Source organism: Pipistrellus kuhlii, unplaced genomic scaffold (genome assembly GCF_014108245.1).
Source record: "Pipistrellus kuhlii isolate mPipKuh1 unplaced genomic scaffold, mPipKuh1.p scaffold_m20_p_17, whole genome shotgun sequence".
NCBI lineage: Eukaryota > Metazoa > Chordata > Mammalia > Chiroptera > Vespertilionidae > Pipistrellus > Pipistrellus kuhlii.
In genome coordinates, this window is record NW_023425482.1 from 25,897,623 (window position 1) to 25,912,657 (window position 15,035).

Genomic DNA, 15,035 nt, shown 5'->3' on the forward strand with positions numbered 1-15,035 from the left:
CTAGAAGCAATTGCAAAAGAGATCCCAGGAAAGGCCCTCTCCCTCCCGAGCCTGAATTTCTGCATCTGCTGAGCGGTGACGAAAATAGTCTCAGACAGGTCTGCTGGGCGGATGGAGTAACTCAGAGCTGGAGAGCCGTCAGCGAGGGCTGGGCGTGTGCACAGCGCGGTGGTGGGTGGTGGCCGGGACAAGCCCCTCTGCCCAAGAGTATCCTGCCCAGGTGAGGTGCTCTGCTGGGGAGTCAGGTTTTTGGTTTGGGGGGTTTTCTTCCTTTTTAAATTATTGTCCCACCCCTCTTCCTTTAAACAAACAAACAAAAAATCATTTTAGAGGGAGCTTATGCGTGGTTTTGGCTTCCAAGGCAAGCAGACTGCTCCCAGCCTGCATGGATCCTGCCTGCCAGGAGCTGAAACCCAACTTCACACAGGTTTTTTGTTTTGTTTTGTTTTTTTAATGTATTTTATTGATTTTTTTTTTTTTACAAAAGCGGGACGTCTGGTCTCCTTAATCTCGGTAGCACCCAGTGTGAGCTATCTGACCGTCATTCCTGAGCCAGCTGGCGAGGTCAGCCTGTTCCAGTACAAGGAGATGAGCCTGAGGCAGACTAACCAGACGGGAAGCAGGTGCCCTGGCTGGGGCACAGCGGGCAGGGGGCGTGACCCAGAGCAGGTGGAGAGAGGAGCAGGACCCTGGGGGCCATGAGCCATGGGAAGGAACCTATGGGAGGGGTTTCAGCAGGAGAATGACATTTGGGGGAGTGAGGGCAGAGCAGAAGGAGGGAGACAAGCAGGACCTGTTGTGGTGGTCCAGGCAGAAATGAGAGTGACACGTGGACTAGAATAAAAGCATCAGAAATGGCGATCAATGAAAAACATTCGTATATATTTTGGAGGGTAGAGCTTGACCTTGATCTTTACCCCCTACCCCCACTCTGTTTCCCTGACTGTAAGGAAGGCTGATCTGAAAGGTGTCAACTTCTCTGAGATACTTTTCCCCCCCAAATATATATATATATATATATATATATATATATATATATATATATATATATATATATATATAATTTTTTTTTTTTTTTACAGAGAGGAAGGGAGAGGGATAGACAGTTAGAAATATAGATGGGAGAGAAACATCAACAGCTGCCTCCTGCACACCTCCTACTGGGGATGTGCCACAACCCAGGTACATGCCCTTGACCGGAATCAAACCTGGGACCTTTCAGTCTGCAGGCTGACGCTTTGTCCACTGAGCCAAACCAGTCCTGGCTTCTCTGAGATTCTGGGTTCATCCTGCAGGAGACAGTATGCCACATGGGTTGGAGGGTAGGCATGGATGTGGCACCAACCTGGGTTTGAATTCTGGCTCTAACACCAACTGGCTGTGTGGCTTTGAGAAAGCTCTTTCACCTCGCTCTGTGCCTCAGTTCCCTCATCTGTAAAATGGGTACATATACAATGGTGCCCGTTCCACAGGATTAGGGTGATGGAGGAGACAATGAGTGTGAAGGGCTCAGAGCAGGGCCTGGCACAGTGAGCACTGTATCATGGTTAGCCATCATCACTGTTACCATCAAGAGGGGACTTCTCAGCCCAGCTGGTGTGGCTCAGTGGTTGAGCATCGACCTATGAACCAGGAGATCACGGTTCAATTCCTGGTCAGAATTGTGGACTTGACCTCCATTGTGGGGCATTCAGGAGGCAGCTGATCAATGATTCTTTTATCAATGATGTTTCTATCTCTCTCTCTCTCCCTCTCCTTTCCTCTCAGAAATCAATTTTTAAAAAAATATATTTTATTGATTTTATACAGAGAGGAAGGGAGAGAGATAGAGAGTTAGAAACATTGATGAGAGTCATCGATCAGCTGCCTCTTGCACACCCCTTACTGGGGATATGCCCGCAACCAAGGTACATGCCCTTGACCGGAATCGAACCCGGGACCCTTTGGTCCCCAAGCCGATGCTCTATCCATTGAGCCAAACCGGTCCTGGCTTAGAAATCAATTTTTAAAAATCACATATAGCCCGGCCGGTGTGGCTCAGTGGTTGAGTGTTGACCTAGGAACCAGAAGGTCAGGGTTCGATTCCCGGTCAGGGCACGTGCCTGGGTTGCGGGCTCCATCCCCAGTGTGGGGGTGTGTAGGAGGCAGCCTATCCATGATTCTCTCTCCTCGTGGATGTTTCTCTCTCTCCCTCACTCTCCCTTCCTCTCTGAAATCAATAAAAAATAATTTAAAAAAATAAATAAAATTACATATAATCAATGTAAAAGTTACATATACTTGTATATTAAAAGGGGGCTTCTCGGCCCTTCTATGTGTCCTGTTTCAGAGCTTCGGAGTGAGAAATGGAACAAGCAACTGGAAGATGATACTCTGCTCAACTTTGGTTACTACCTCGGTTTCCTTGGCAACAAGGGAGTCCCGTCTCATCCTAGTCCTCGGCACCTGTGTTTCTGAGGCAGGTGGCTCTCTGCCATCCTCAGGCCAGAAGCAGGCGGAGCCGCCAGGCAGGCCAGTTTAGCTGGATCAGGGGGAAGGAATCCAGCGGAAATGGGGTAACTGCCATGCAGTTGAGGTGAGTCCAGGGGGCCACGCCCTCTCTGCCTGACTCTGTGCTCTCTGCCCACAGCCTCAGCCTCCTTCAGTGCCTCCTGCTGCTCTGAGGGCGCCGGCAGGCAGCGTCTTTGGTGGCACAGACGACTGTGGCTTCACTGTTTGATTGCCAGTCAGGCCATGTGCCCGGTTGCCAGCTGGATAATCCCAGTAGGGGGCGTGCAGGGAGGCAGCCAATCCATGATTCTCTCTCATCATTGATGTTTCTATCTCTCTCTCCCTCTCCCTTTCTCTCTGAAATCAATATAATACATTAAAAAAAAGAAAAAGAAAGTTGGTGTACTTCCGACTAAATTTTATTGTTCAGAATAGGCATTTGTGTCCCCATCTTTCAGGAAAATAAACTCACTTCTAGGCAGCATGTGGGCTAGAATTCAGATTGTTTCAAGGGCAGGGTTTGTCTCCTTGGCGGTACAGTACCTCAGAGGGCCCCTCAAGCCCATTCCTGCCCTGCTCTAATCAAGAAGAAACCTACAGCCGAAACTGGTTTGGCTCAGTGGATAAGAGCATCAGCCTGCAGACTGAAGGGCCCCGGGTTTGATTCTGGTCAAGGGCATGTACCTTGGTTGCGGGCACATGCCCAGTAGGGGGTGTGCAAGAGGCGGCTGATTGATGATTCTCTCTCATAGATGTTTCTGACTCTCTATCCCTCTCTCTTCCTCTCTATAAAAAAAAATCAATAAAATATATTTAAAAAAAGAAAAGAAGAAACCTTCAAAGTCCTTGGCAAAAAACACGAGGCAGGTAGGCCCTGACCCGCCTCAGAGATAACATTCTAACATTCTCTCTGCTGGGTGTGTCCTCACTTCCTCCTGCAGGATTTGCTGTCACAACCCCCGTCTCCTCCAGGGCAGGGTAGGGGCATGCGGGCGGCCGGCGATGCATATCTGAATGCAAAAGACTGAGACTTAGTAGAGGGCTTTGATTTCATTACAAAAGTGAGTTGTGCAAACTTGAGCCCTGTATGATTTTCCCCCCCCCCCCCCACTTATTAACTCTCATAGTTTTTTTCTTTAATTACATTTATTGAGGTCTGTGGCCATACCACCCTGACATACCCAGTCTGTCTGGGATATGAGACGGTGAAGGCTGTGCCCAGTATTTTGGAAATAATTGTCAGGAAATCACAGGCCCAACATGGAGTCACTTACGCTAAAGCCTGTGACGTGAAACCAAGACTGCGTACCTTACCCTCATGGCAGTTTCTAGCTTCAACAGGAAGGTACTCCTCAGGCGTCAGCCTGGAGTTTTCTGGTCAGTATGAGGAAGCAATGTGTCCGTGGGTCCTCTCCCTTCCTGCTCCCTCTCTCCAGGAAGCTGAGGTGTAAGGAAAGGTAACCTTGGCTGAGGGAATCCTTTCTTTTCTTTCTTTGAAGTTGATTTCAGAGACAGGGAAAGGGAGAAGAAGAGAGGGAGAGAGAAACACTGATGGGCTGCCTCCTGCACACCCCCTCCAGGGGATCAAGCCTACAACACGGGGATGTGCCCTGACAGGGAACTGAACTGGTGACCTCTAGGTGCGCGGGAAGACGCTCAGCCAACTGGGCCACACCTGCCAGAGCAATCCCTTCTTTTCTTTTGCTAATAGCTTTCTTGTCCCGCCCAGTTTCTGCCCATAAAAGCCTTCAGTCCTGTCCCATTGAACAGCTTCTCCAGGGCTCCTCTGAACTTGCAGGATCAGATGCTGCCTGATTCATGAATTGCTCAATGAATGAAGCCAATTACATCTTCCAATTTACTGGATTGAATTTTTGTTCTTTAACATCCGTGTGTACAGGTTATGCTTCTCTCGCCACCTTTTAAAAAATATATATTTTTACTGATTTCAGAGAGGAAGGGAGAAGGAGAGTGAGAGATGGAAACATTAGTGATGAGAAAGAATCATCGATCAGCTACCTCCTGCACTCCACCTCCTGAGGATCGAGTCAACAACTCAGACATGAGCCCTTGACCAGAATCGAACTTGGGACCCTTCAGTCTGCAGGTTGGTGCTCTACCCACTGAGCCAAAACAACCTGGGCTGCTAATCGCCCCCTTTAAATGCAAGATCAATTTTGGGAGAAACAGCGATTTGTTGAACCACTTATTTATGCACTCACTGGTTGATTCTATTTTTAAAAAATATATTTTATTGATTTTTTACAGAGAGGAAGGGAGATAGTTAGAAACATCGATGAGAGCGAGAGAAACATTGATCAACTGCCTCCTGCACACCCTCCACTGGGGATGTGTCCACAACCAAGGTACATGCCTTGATAGGAATCGAACCCGGGACCCTTGGGTCTACAGGCTGGTGCTCTACCCACTGAGCCAAACCGGTTTTGGCTGATTCTATTTTTTTTTTTTAAACATATTTTTATTGCTTTTAGAGAGGAAGGAAGAGGGAGAGAGAGATAGAAACATCAATGATGAAAGAGAATCATTGATTGACTGCCTCCTTCACGTCCCACACTGGGATCAAGCCCGCAACCTGGGCATATGCCCTTTCCGGGAATCGAACCACTGACCTCTTGGTTCCTGGGTCAATGCCACTCGCGGCTGGGCTGGCACTGGACAGATTATGCTTGGGAGTAGAACAGTCCGGTCCAGAGGAGGGCTGGAGGGAAGATCAAAGCCCAGGTATTTCTCAGGAAAACAGAGAAGGAGACTTTGTCCCTCCAGCTATCAGAAGCTGAGCGCCACCCAGGTCACATCAAAGGAACCTGATTAGCATTTCAAAGTGATCCAATCTCTCTACCTTAAAAAAGGAGGGGAAAACCCTTCCCTCCCCTCCAGCTACTGCTTCCCTCTCTCCACCGGGAAGCCCACTCTCGTCTGGCTTCTGCCCCCTCCCTCCGAGCAAATGTTTCTGTCCAAAGTCACACAGGCCTGTCACACCGGAGGGGGTGTGACTTTTCCAAGGTTACTCAGAGGCTTAGGGCCACAGCCCCGTTTAGGACCTGGGTTTCGGGGTTTCTCAGCAGGCTTTTTGCAATAGGCATGTCCTCTCCTCCACACAGAGCCATCCAAGCCACACAGAAGCCTCGGGCCCAGGGAGCCGGAAGGCTTGGCCGCAGCAATGCGCTGGGAAGAGATCAGAATTTGGAGTTGGGCCGAAGCCGGTTTGGCTCAGTGGTAGAGTGTTGGTCTGCGGACTGAAAGGTCCCGGGTTCGATTCCCGTCAAGGGCATGTACCTTGGTTGCGGGCACATCCCCAGTAGGGGGTGTGCAAGAGGCAGCTGATCGATGCTTCTCTCTCATCGATGTTTCTAACTCTCTATCCCTCTCTCTTCCTCTGTAAAAAATCAATAAAATATATTTTAAAAAAACAAACAAAAAAAACTACTGCAAATTGTAGTTCCTGTCTCATCTCAGGCCTTGTATCTCTGCTCACCCTTCTCCCCAGCACCTCCAAGCCTTTTATCAGGTAGCTTGCACAGATCTCAATGTCTTCAAGCCCGTTTTCTTCCAGGTATTTTTACCTCCATCGCAACCCAGCTCCCTAAGGCTTTGGTTTCCTAGCGTCTGCATTTCCCTCTCCAGGCTATTTAAGGAAACACTGAAAAGCGTCTATCAAGCTCTCCCAGAACCTAGGATGCACCATTAATTGAGAACTGGAAGCGGGTGAGTAATTAACAGCTGCTTCTAAATATGTTTGACCCTTGGGGCACATAACTGCTGAGTTAAAAGGTGATTCCCTGAATCCTTCCTGAAGGTCTGGCTGAGATTCCCACCGCGTCATTCCTCATTCGGTAAAAATTACAAAAGTGCACCAGGTGATTTCCATGCCCTTTCCGGCTTGTGAGCAGCCTCTTTGTTTTCCAGCAAGCTGCCATGAATCCCCCCCCCCCCCCCTCCTTTTCCTTTGTATCCTCACCAGAGGATCTATTTTTTTTCAAATTGACTTTAGAGAGAGGAATGGCAGGGTGAGGGTGGGGGGGAAGGGAGAGAGAGAGAGAGAGAGAAACATTGATGTGACAAATATCAATCGTTGCCTCCAGCGGGGTCAAAAACACAACCTAGGTATGTGTCCTGACCAGGAATCAAACCTGCAGCCTCTTGATGTAAAAGGAGAAGCTCCCGCCAACAGAGCCACCTGGCCAGGGCATGCCACCATGAGTTCTGAACACACAGTTGAAGGACTTTGATCTTCAGGCTACTGTGGAATCCTGCAAGTATTTGGTTAAGGCCCCACGGCAGGTGAAATCCTGGCCTGGCGTTGGTGCAGCTCTGGGGGAGGGGCTGGCAGTGGGCTCCAGGATCTCTGGGAGCGACTTCAGGATAAATTAGCAAAGCAGCCGAAACCAGTTTGGCTCAGTGGATAGAGCGTCAGGCTGCGGACTGGAAGGTCCCAGGTTCGATTCCAGACAAGGGCATGTACCTTGGTTGCGGGCACATCCCCAATGGGGGGTGTGCAAGAGGCAGCTGATGGATGTTTCTCTCTTATCGATGTTTCTAACTCTCTGTCCCTCTCTCTTACTTTTTGTAAAAAAATCAATAAAATAGATTTAAAAAAATAAAATAAAGTAGCAAAGCAGCTCTTGTCCAATACAGGCTGAAGTAGGAAAAGGCAACTGGGCTTCATCTGCACATATTTTGCTTTAGGAGATCAACATTTGAGATCTGGACTAGTTGTAGCATGACAGAGTTGACCTTAGATAGTTGACCTGTATGGGTATCACATTCTGTGCGTGTTTAAAAAAAATTTTTTTTTAAATCACACAAAACATGAATAGATCCTCTTTGTAAAAAGTTCAAATAGGACAGTAATATATGGAATAAAAAAGCAAAAGTTCCCTTTTTTCTTCCTCATTCCACTTCCCTCCCCCGGGATAACTATTGGTGTCAATTGTGGTGTGTGTGTGTGTCTTTCCAAATCTTTTTTTATGCCTTTAGTTATATTTATTTATTTATTTATTTATTTATTTATTTTTTATTTTTTTATTAAAATATATTTTATTGATTTTGTACAGAGAGGAAGGGAGAGAGATAGAGAGTTAGAAACATCGATGAGAGAGAGTCATGGATCAGCTGCCTCTTGCACACCCCCTACTGGGGATATGCCCGCAACCAAGGTACATGCCCTTGACCGGAATCGAACCCGGGACCTTTCAGTCCCCAAGCCGATGCTCTATCCATTGAGCCAAACCGGTTTCAGCTATATTTAAATTTAGTTATTTCCTTCTACACAAATAAGCATGCTTTTTAAATCTTGGCATCATTTCATATCAGTACATATTGATTTATCTCTTCCTTTTTTTTTTTTTTGTCCTGTGAGTCATTTTATTTCCACATATGTATTATATCCCTAGAAAAAGAATCCCAGGATTTTCCCTCCTGTGTCTTGCTTCTTCATGGTCCAGGATGCCTGCTGAGGCTGTCAGTACAATGAAACCAAACTGATGGAAGCAAGTTGTTCTGCCATTTTTCTAGATCTTTGAGTTGCACATCAAATCTGGGGCTGATGACTCCACACTTGTTCAACCTGCCTGTGAGGTTCACAACTATTTCCCCAGCTCTGTGGTCATCAATAATTTCAAATTCGCCAATGTAACCATGCTTCATCATCACGGTCACGGGCACGGCCTAATGAGGACCTGGCGTTTGCCTCGCTTTTCGGCATTGTTGATACTCTTCAGAGCATCAGCCAGGACATTCATGTGCACCACTGTGGCGGCACAGTCCGATGGCGGAAAGAGCTATCTCTTCCTTTTTTAAAAAATATTTTATTGATTTTTTTACAGAGAGGAAGAGACAGGGATAGAGAGCCAGAAACATTGATGAGAAAGAATCATTGATCAGCTGCCTCCTGCACACCTACTGGGGATGTGCCTGCAATCAAGGTACATGCCCTTGACCGGAATCGAACCTGGGACCTTTCATTTCGCAGGCCAGCGCTCTATCCACTGAGCCAAACCGGTTTCAGTTTTTTTTTTTTTTTTTTTTTTTTTTTTTTTAACTTCTTTTTATTTATTTTTGGAGAGAAAAGATATAGAAACGTTGATTCTTTTTTCCACTGATTTATGCAATTCATTGGATAATTCTCATATGCCCTGACCAGAACCAGATCTGGAACCTTGGGATTCCTGAAGGATTATCTAACTGAGCTACCCAGCCAGGGTTAGAGTTTTAGTTTTACAACACGAACAAATCCGGTTGCACACAAATATAGTAGTTAACACTTATTTAAAAAAGTAGTTAAGACTAATGTATGGTATACTTGAAAATGGTTAAGATGGTAAATTTTATGTTTATGCCACAATTAAAGAAAAAATATATTTTTTAGGCACAAAAGGTAGTACTTCTGAGCCTAGCCTTAGAACAGGAGGTGGTGGTGGTGGGGAGTGATGAGGAGGATAGGTTTTTTCCAAAAGTTAAAAGAGTCAACCGGTCAACACTTCCTTCCCAGTGTTCCCACCCCCTCCTCTGGGGATAGATGACCATAAAACCCTACCATCTACTATATATATATATATATATATATATATATATATATATATATATATACACACACACACACACACACACACACATTACAGCAAAAGATACGTGTTTGTGCTTTCCTCCTGAAAGTAAAGAGCTTAGGTATCCTTTCTGATACCGCTTACAAGTCGTGAGGCAAAAAAAGGGAACCTTAGCTTCCTACCACTCTGTAATGCATCCGTTCTTTAACGGGCAAGAGTAGAAGAAAAAAGTTGTCTTGTTGAAAGCGGCGCCTAGGAGACTACATTTCCCAGCATGCAATGGCTCCCCATAGGGCGCCGTAAAGAAAGAGACATGGCTTTTGCGACAGGAGTCAGGCGGGCGGGGGACGGGGGTGGGGGGTATCACTAGGTATCCCGGGATGCAGAGCGTGGTCGCCCCTTTTAGTTACAGGCTGGCTTACTTTTTCGATGGCTGGTGTTCCACGCCAAGGGGGGACTCGAGGGGAGGGGAATGTTTAAGCTTGGGGGAGCCCCGCAGTCTACTGGACTTGACACTTCGAAAGAGGTAGGAGAGTGACGGAAGGAGGTCTCACTCGAACTCAAAAATAGTTCCCGCGCAGAGTGGCGAGGAGGTCCCCTTATTTATTGTTTCTCGGGGCAGGTGGGAAGTCGGAGAAGCCCCAAATCGAAGTTCTGTGCGTCTTCCCATTGGCCCTCGGTTCGGCGCAGGCGCGGAGGCTCCGATCCGGTCCCTAGGGACTGGCGAGCGGCTATTGGCCCGGGCCCGCGGGGTCGGCGTCCCGATTGGTCGTTGCTAGCAGGAGCCTGGTTTCTTCCTTGACTCCGGCCAAGGGATAGTGCGGGATTGGTTGAAATCCGCGGGCCCCTGGCGCTGATTGGTCGGGGGCCACGGGCGGGCTGCGCTCATTGGCCCGCGCCGGGACCGTCCCCCCCCTCCGCAAGCGGGCAGCGAATGATGAAACGAGAACGGGGAGGGGAAAGGCCGCGACGTGAGCGCGCGACCTCCGGCGCCATTTTGTAGAGAAACAAGCGGAGTTAACCGAAGAGGGGGGTCGAGGAGAAGCCGGAGTCGGGTGGACCCAGGAGTTTTCCTGTGTCCAGCGTCGCCGGAGCCGCTTGAGGTGAGCGGGGCCGGGGTTGGTCGAGGGCCGGGGCCGGCGGGGCGGTGTCAGCTGCGGAGCGCGGGTTGCCGGCGGCGGGGGGAGGCGCCGGGGGTGGTCCCGGTCCCGACGGGGCCATGGCGGGGGAGGGGGGTGAGGAGCGTTTCCCCGGAGCCCCGCGGAGTGAGGGGCCGTCGTCACGGGCCAGTGGCGAGTCGGACTCCCTCCCCGCGCGGCTCGCGGAGCTTTCGGGGGGCCCCCCTCGGAGGCTCGCTTGCAGAGGCCGGGGCAAGGGGCCCCCACGGAGCGGGGTGAGCCCGGGCGGCCCCCGGCCCGGGGCCTGGGAGACTCCGAGGCCGGCGGCGGCGGCGGCGGCGGCGGCGGGGCTCCCATCCCGGCCGCCGGGCCTGGCTTCGCGCGGGCTGCACCCTCCTCGGTCTCCTCCACGAGCGGCTCCCAACTGCCCTTCTCCCGCCGGGCGGGCTCCCTCCCGGGGGAGCGCGGCGGGCCCGGGGCCCCCGAGGCCTGGCTCCCTGGGGCGAGGGGGACGGGGTTGGGGAGGAGTTGCAGGTTCTGGGCTCTTTTCTCCCTCCCCGTCCCGCGCCCCCCAGCACGTTGTCAAGCCCGGGTGTTGTCGGGTGCCCGCCGGTGGGAGGGGCGGGCGGGAGGCAGCGAGCACTTCCTTGTTACTTCTTCTGGCCACAGGTTTTGTTCCCCTCGCGGGCCCGGCCGCTCGCCCGTGTCCCCGAAATCCCCCATCCCCCGAGCCCAGGTCTGTGCTGTCGTTGGAGGGCGGGCGGGCGGTGGTGGGGGAGGGAAGGGTCCCCCCCCCTCCCCGAAGGAGCCGAGCCCTCGGAGGCCTCAGGGCTGGGAGGGATAGAAACTATAACAGATCTTGGAAGGGGCTTCCCGAAGGCCAAACACAACATTGAAATTGCAACGGAAATAGTCTTTTTTTTTTTTTTTTTTTCCTATTTCTTATTCTTCTTCCAGGATCTCCCCCCCCCCCCCAAGAGTTCGCCCAAGCGGGTTCACACTCATCGTCCCCCCCCTCTAGGAGTGAGCTGTGCAGGTTAGAAAAAGGAAATGCTGGATCCCTGGGGGTTTTGAGACTGTGCTTTTCATCAAACAAACTCTTGAGAAAAGTAAACTTTTGCCCTGAAGTCACTCTCCCCATTCATCGTCACCTTTCTTAGGACGCTACTGAAAAAAAGAAAAATAAAAAAGTCAGTTTTCTTCCCCAAAAGTTGAGTAACTATACTTAATCTCCCTCCCTCCTCATTTCTTTATAAATCGATTGTCTTGGCGGGATTTATTTTAACAGTCAAAAGTTAGGTGAATGTCATTGGAGGGGTGTTTTGTTTTGTTTTTTGTGGGGGGAGGGGAAAAGATTCTGAACATTTAGGACACTCCCATTTGATAGGAATAAGGAAGGAGAAAATGGGAGGACAAGTGGAAAGTTAGGAAGTAGGTCAAGCAGATGAAGAAGAAACCTGTTTTTGTTAGAGATGTTTGGGTTTTGATATGCTAGTGACCTGTGGCCCACGTGGACATTCCTTTCAAAGATCGGCGCGGGGTATTTGGATATTGCTAAGGTAACAGGTGAACTAAGACTGTCTTAGGACACTGCACATAGTTACCTTGTGTAAGCAGGAAACGGGCTGCTGGTACATACAGTTTTAGGCATCTAGTTGTGCTCTGACTAAATTGGAATTTGTTGGTGAAAATGGTTTGGAGAGTTTGTCACTTTTCCACAAGTGGGGGTCCCAAGTCCTTTAGTGGAAACCTAAGTTTAGAATCAAGGCACAAAACTTGACTTACTGCAGGTATATCCCTTTCTTACCTAGGATGGTAACTTAGAAGGTTTTTGGAGGCAGGCAGGGTTTAGCATCAGGTGCAAACAGAACTGAAATGCTCTTGGTTCTAACTCATTCAAATGGATCCCTGGCTTAGTTTCTAGTCTCTAAATTTCTCCTGGGGTTTTAAACGTGTATCCTTCAGGCTCTGTACTGTGACATCCTCATAACTTTGGGTGAAGTCATTAAGAAGCAAAACAAAACAGACCTGTGAGAACAGGAGAGGAAATGCTTAGTTCTTCAAAGCATGCTTGAAGACCAACCTCAAATTATTCTTATTGCTCTTTTAGAGTATGTTTTTGGTGGTATGCTGGTCTAGTTATGAAAAGCTTTCTTTTTAACCAACTTAAATTTATGAATTTGAAAGGTAACAAACCTTTGTCACTCAATGCCATGGAAGGGAATTTGTCCACAATAATTCTAATTAAATGCTTAAATACTTCAAGGCATTAATTTTTTAAGAAGTTTATGGTTCTTGAATTAACAAAAATTGTAGCCTGCCATTTTGAAATGCTATATTTTATGAATGTAATATATTTATTCTTTTTAAAAAAATATATTTTATTGATTTTTTACAGAGAGGAAGAGAGAGGGATAGAGAGTTAGAAACATCGATGAGAGAGAAGCGTCGATCAGCTGCCTCTTGCACACCCCCTACTGGGGATGTGCCCGCAACCAAGGTACATGCCCTTGACCGGAATCGAACCTGGGACCCTTCAGTCCGCAGGCTGACGCTCTATCCACTGAGCCAAACCGGTCCCGGCTATTTATTCTTTTATTTAAAAAAAGACCAAAGCCAACTTTTTAGCCATTATAAAAATATTAGCCAAAGTATTTCTTAAATGGCCAGCCCTTTGATCCAACTGAACTTCCTGCTGTGCAGTTTCAAAATGGCATCCCACTGAGTCTTTTTTAAGACCTTACACTGTATATAGAAAAATCCTGCAGTTCCTTTTCTGTTTGCACAATTTTTAAGAACCATTTTCAAAGCTAACATGGGCTCAAAACCTTTTGTGCCCTACATATACACAATAGTTTATTTCCATGTACTTTTCACTCATACACTTGTAAGAATGTAGATGAAGCAAATCAAAGACATTGTTCATTGAAAAGCATTGTTTGAGAAGTCAGTAATTAGAGGTGCAGACTTTATCTGAAACCCTGTCTTGAGATGGAAGGAAATGCAGCCTTCGGGAGTGTAGAGTGTAGATTTAAGAAATGCATTTGTCTTTTAGACTGGAAAGGTTAGCATAAACCTCCAGGATAACATGTCTTTAAAAAAAAAAACACAATGTATTTTATTTACTTCAGAGTGGAAGTGAGAGAGGAAGGGGGGGGGAGGGAGGGAGGGAGGGAGGGAGAGAGAGAGAGAGAAAGAAAGAAAGAAAGAAGTATCAATGAGGAGAGAGAATCATTGATTGGCTGCCTCGCCCCACACTGGGAATCAAGCCCACAATTCCCATATGTGCCTTTGATCGGAATCGAATCCTGGACCCTTTAGTCAGAAAGCCGACTGGCTAGGTCTAGGATATCATGTCTTGATTAATTTTGTTATAGCAGTTAGAAGGCAATTCCTGAAATGAATGAGAGGGCTTTTTTGAGATGTTGGACTAATTATATGAACTATTAAGAGGAATAAAAGCATATTTTGAAACACCATGTTACTGTTAAGCTTTATGTTAAGAGAACTCAACAGTTTCCGTTTTAAATAATTTGCAAGTTTGTCACCTTGATTTATAGCTCCTAGTTTAGAAACGCAGTTACTTCTTAAATTTTATATAGACCCATTATAAGAATAGTTATTCCTTTGTTTCAGACCCTTTTTCTTTGTTGCAGTAGCTTTCTAACTAATCTCTAGTATCTTCCCCATCATTTGTTGATTGGATTTCTTTATTATGTAAGCAATATGTGAATGCATCCTAATTGTAAATGATTACAGGAATATAGTTCTTTACTGCCAAATTGTCACCTAAATCATTGGTTTGAAAATAGCCAGCCTCTGCTCAAAAGTCCTTCAAGTACCTTGGCCAGGAGCTGTATAAGTGCTGATTCCTTCCTACCTGTTGCTATTTTATGCTGTATCAAGACTTGTTACAGTGGTTTCCAAGTACATCTTTGCCTCTTAACTGGAATGTCAGTGTTTGTACATACCAAAACCTTATCCATCATAGGAGTTCAAACTCAGGTGTGCTATCTAAATATTTTCTCTGATCTTAAGCAAAATTGGTTCTTTCTTCTTCTTGGCCAGTTCTCCTTCGCTGTATCATATATTGGCTTTTAAATTCTGTCTCATTTTATGGGGAGTAAGGAGTTGTCCTTTCCCCCAAACACATATCCACTGCCCGGAATGGTAATTGAATGATGCTTCATTTGTACACTCAGTGGCATTCTTGGAAAAGCATACACCCTGAATTTTGTTCTTTGAGAACAGAGACTTTTTTTCTTGGAGCTACATATTTATAATTGTGTTGACATCTTTAAATGGTTACACTTTAAAAAGCTAGTCATACAGAATTATGGTATCATCCTTTAGGCAACTGAGTCCATGAAAGGTGGACTGGACTTCCTTAGTTTAAGGTTAGATCAGATTTCAGATTTTCTTCTCTAGCGCTAGTGTTCATTCTGTCTCCCACACTGCTTGAATTCAGTATGAGGAAAAGAAAGATCAATGAATTGGATCATTCACCAAAAAAATGAGAATAAGCAATGTGGTCAACCACTTTCTTTTTCTTTTCTTTTTTTAAAGACAAAGTTCATCACAATTAAAATCTCTGGAGGTCAATTTTGTAGTTCAGGATTCACTTTAATTTAGTGGATTGATTTTTTTTTTAAGAAGGAACTTTTAAAAATTTTATATTTTTGTAAAGAGGAAGGGAGAGAGATAGTCAGAAACACGGATCAGCTGCCTCCTGCACACTCCCCACTGGGGATGTGCTCACAACCAAGGTACATGCCCTTGACCGTAATTGAACCTGGGACCCTTTAATCTGCAGGCTGATGCTCCATCCACTGAGCCAAACTGGTTTTGGCAGTGGATTGAA

The 15,035-nt window shown here is 47.0% G+C and overlaps 1 protein-coding gene across 16 annotated transcripts in view; it reads left to right on the forward strand.

Annotated features, from left to right (window-relative positions):
- Positions 1–9,562: 9,562 nt before the first annotated feature.
- The window catches only part of CNOT1 (CCR4-NOT transcription complex subunit 1), a 71,615-nt gene continuing 66,142 nt past the window's right edge, over positions 9,563–15,035 (forward strand). For 10 of the 16 annotated variants that reach the window (XM_036440242.2, XM_036440250.2, XM_036440247.2 and 7 more), the window contains exon 1: positions 9,993–10,159. The gene's annotated coding sequence lies outside the window, so the exon portion shown is untranslated. Of the gene's footprint in view, positions 9,583–9,988; positions 10,160–15,035 lie in introns of those variants that run through there. The other 6 variants (XR_006741875.1, XM_036440254.2, XM_036440257.2 and 3 more) reach the window with 4 other exon arrangements.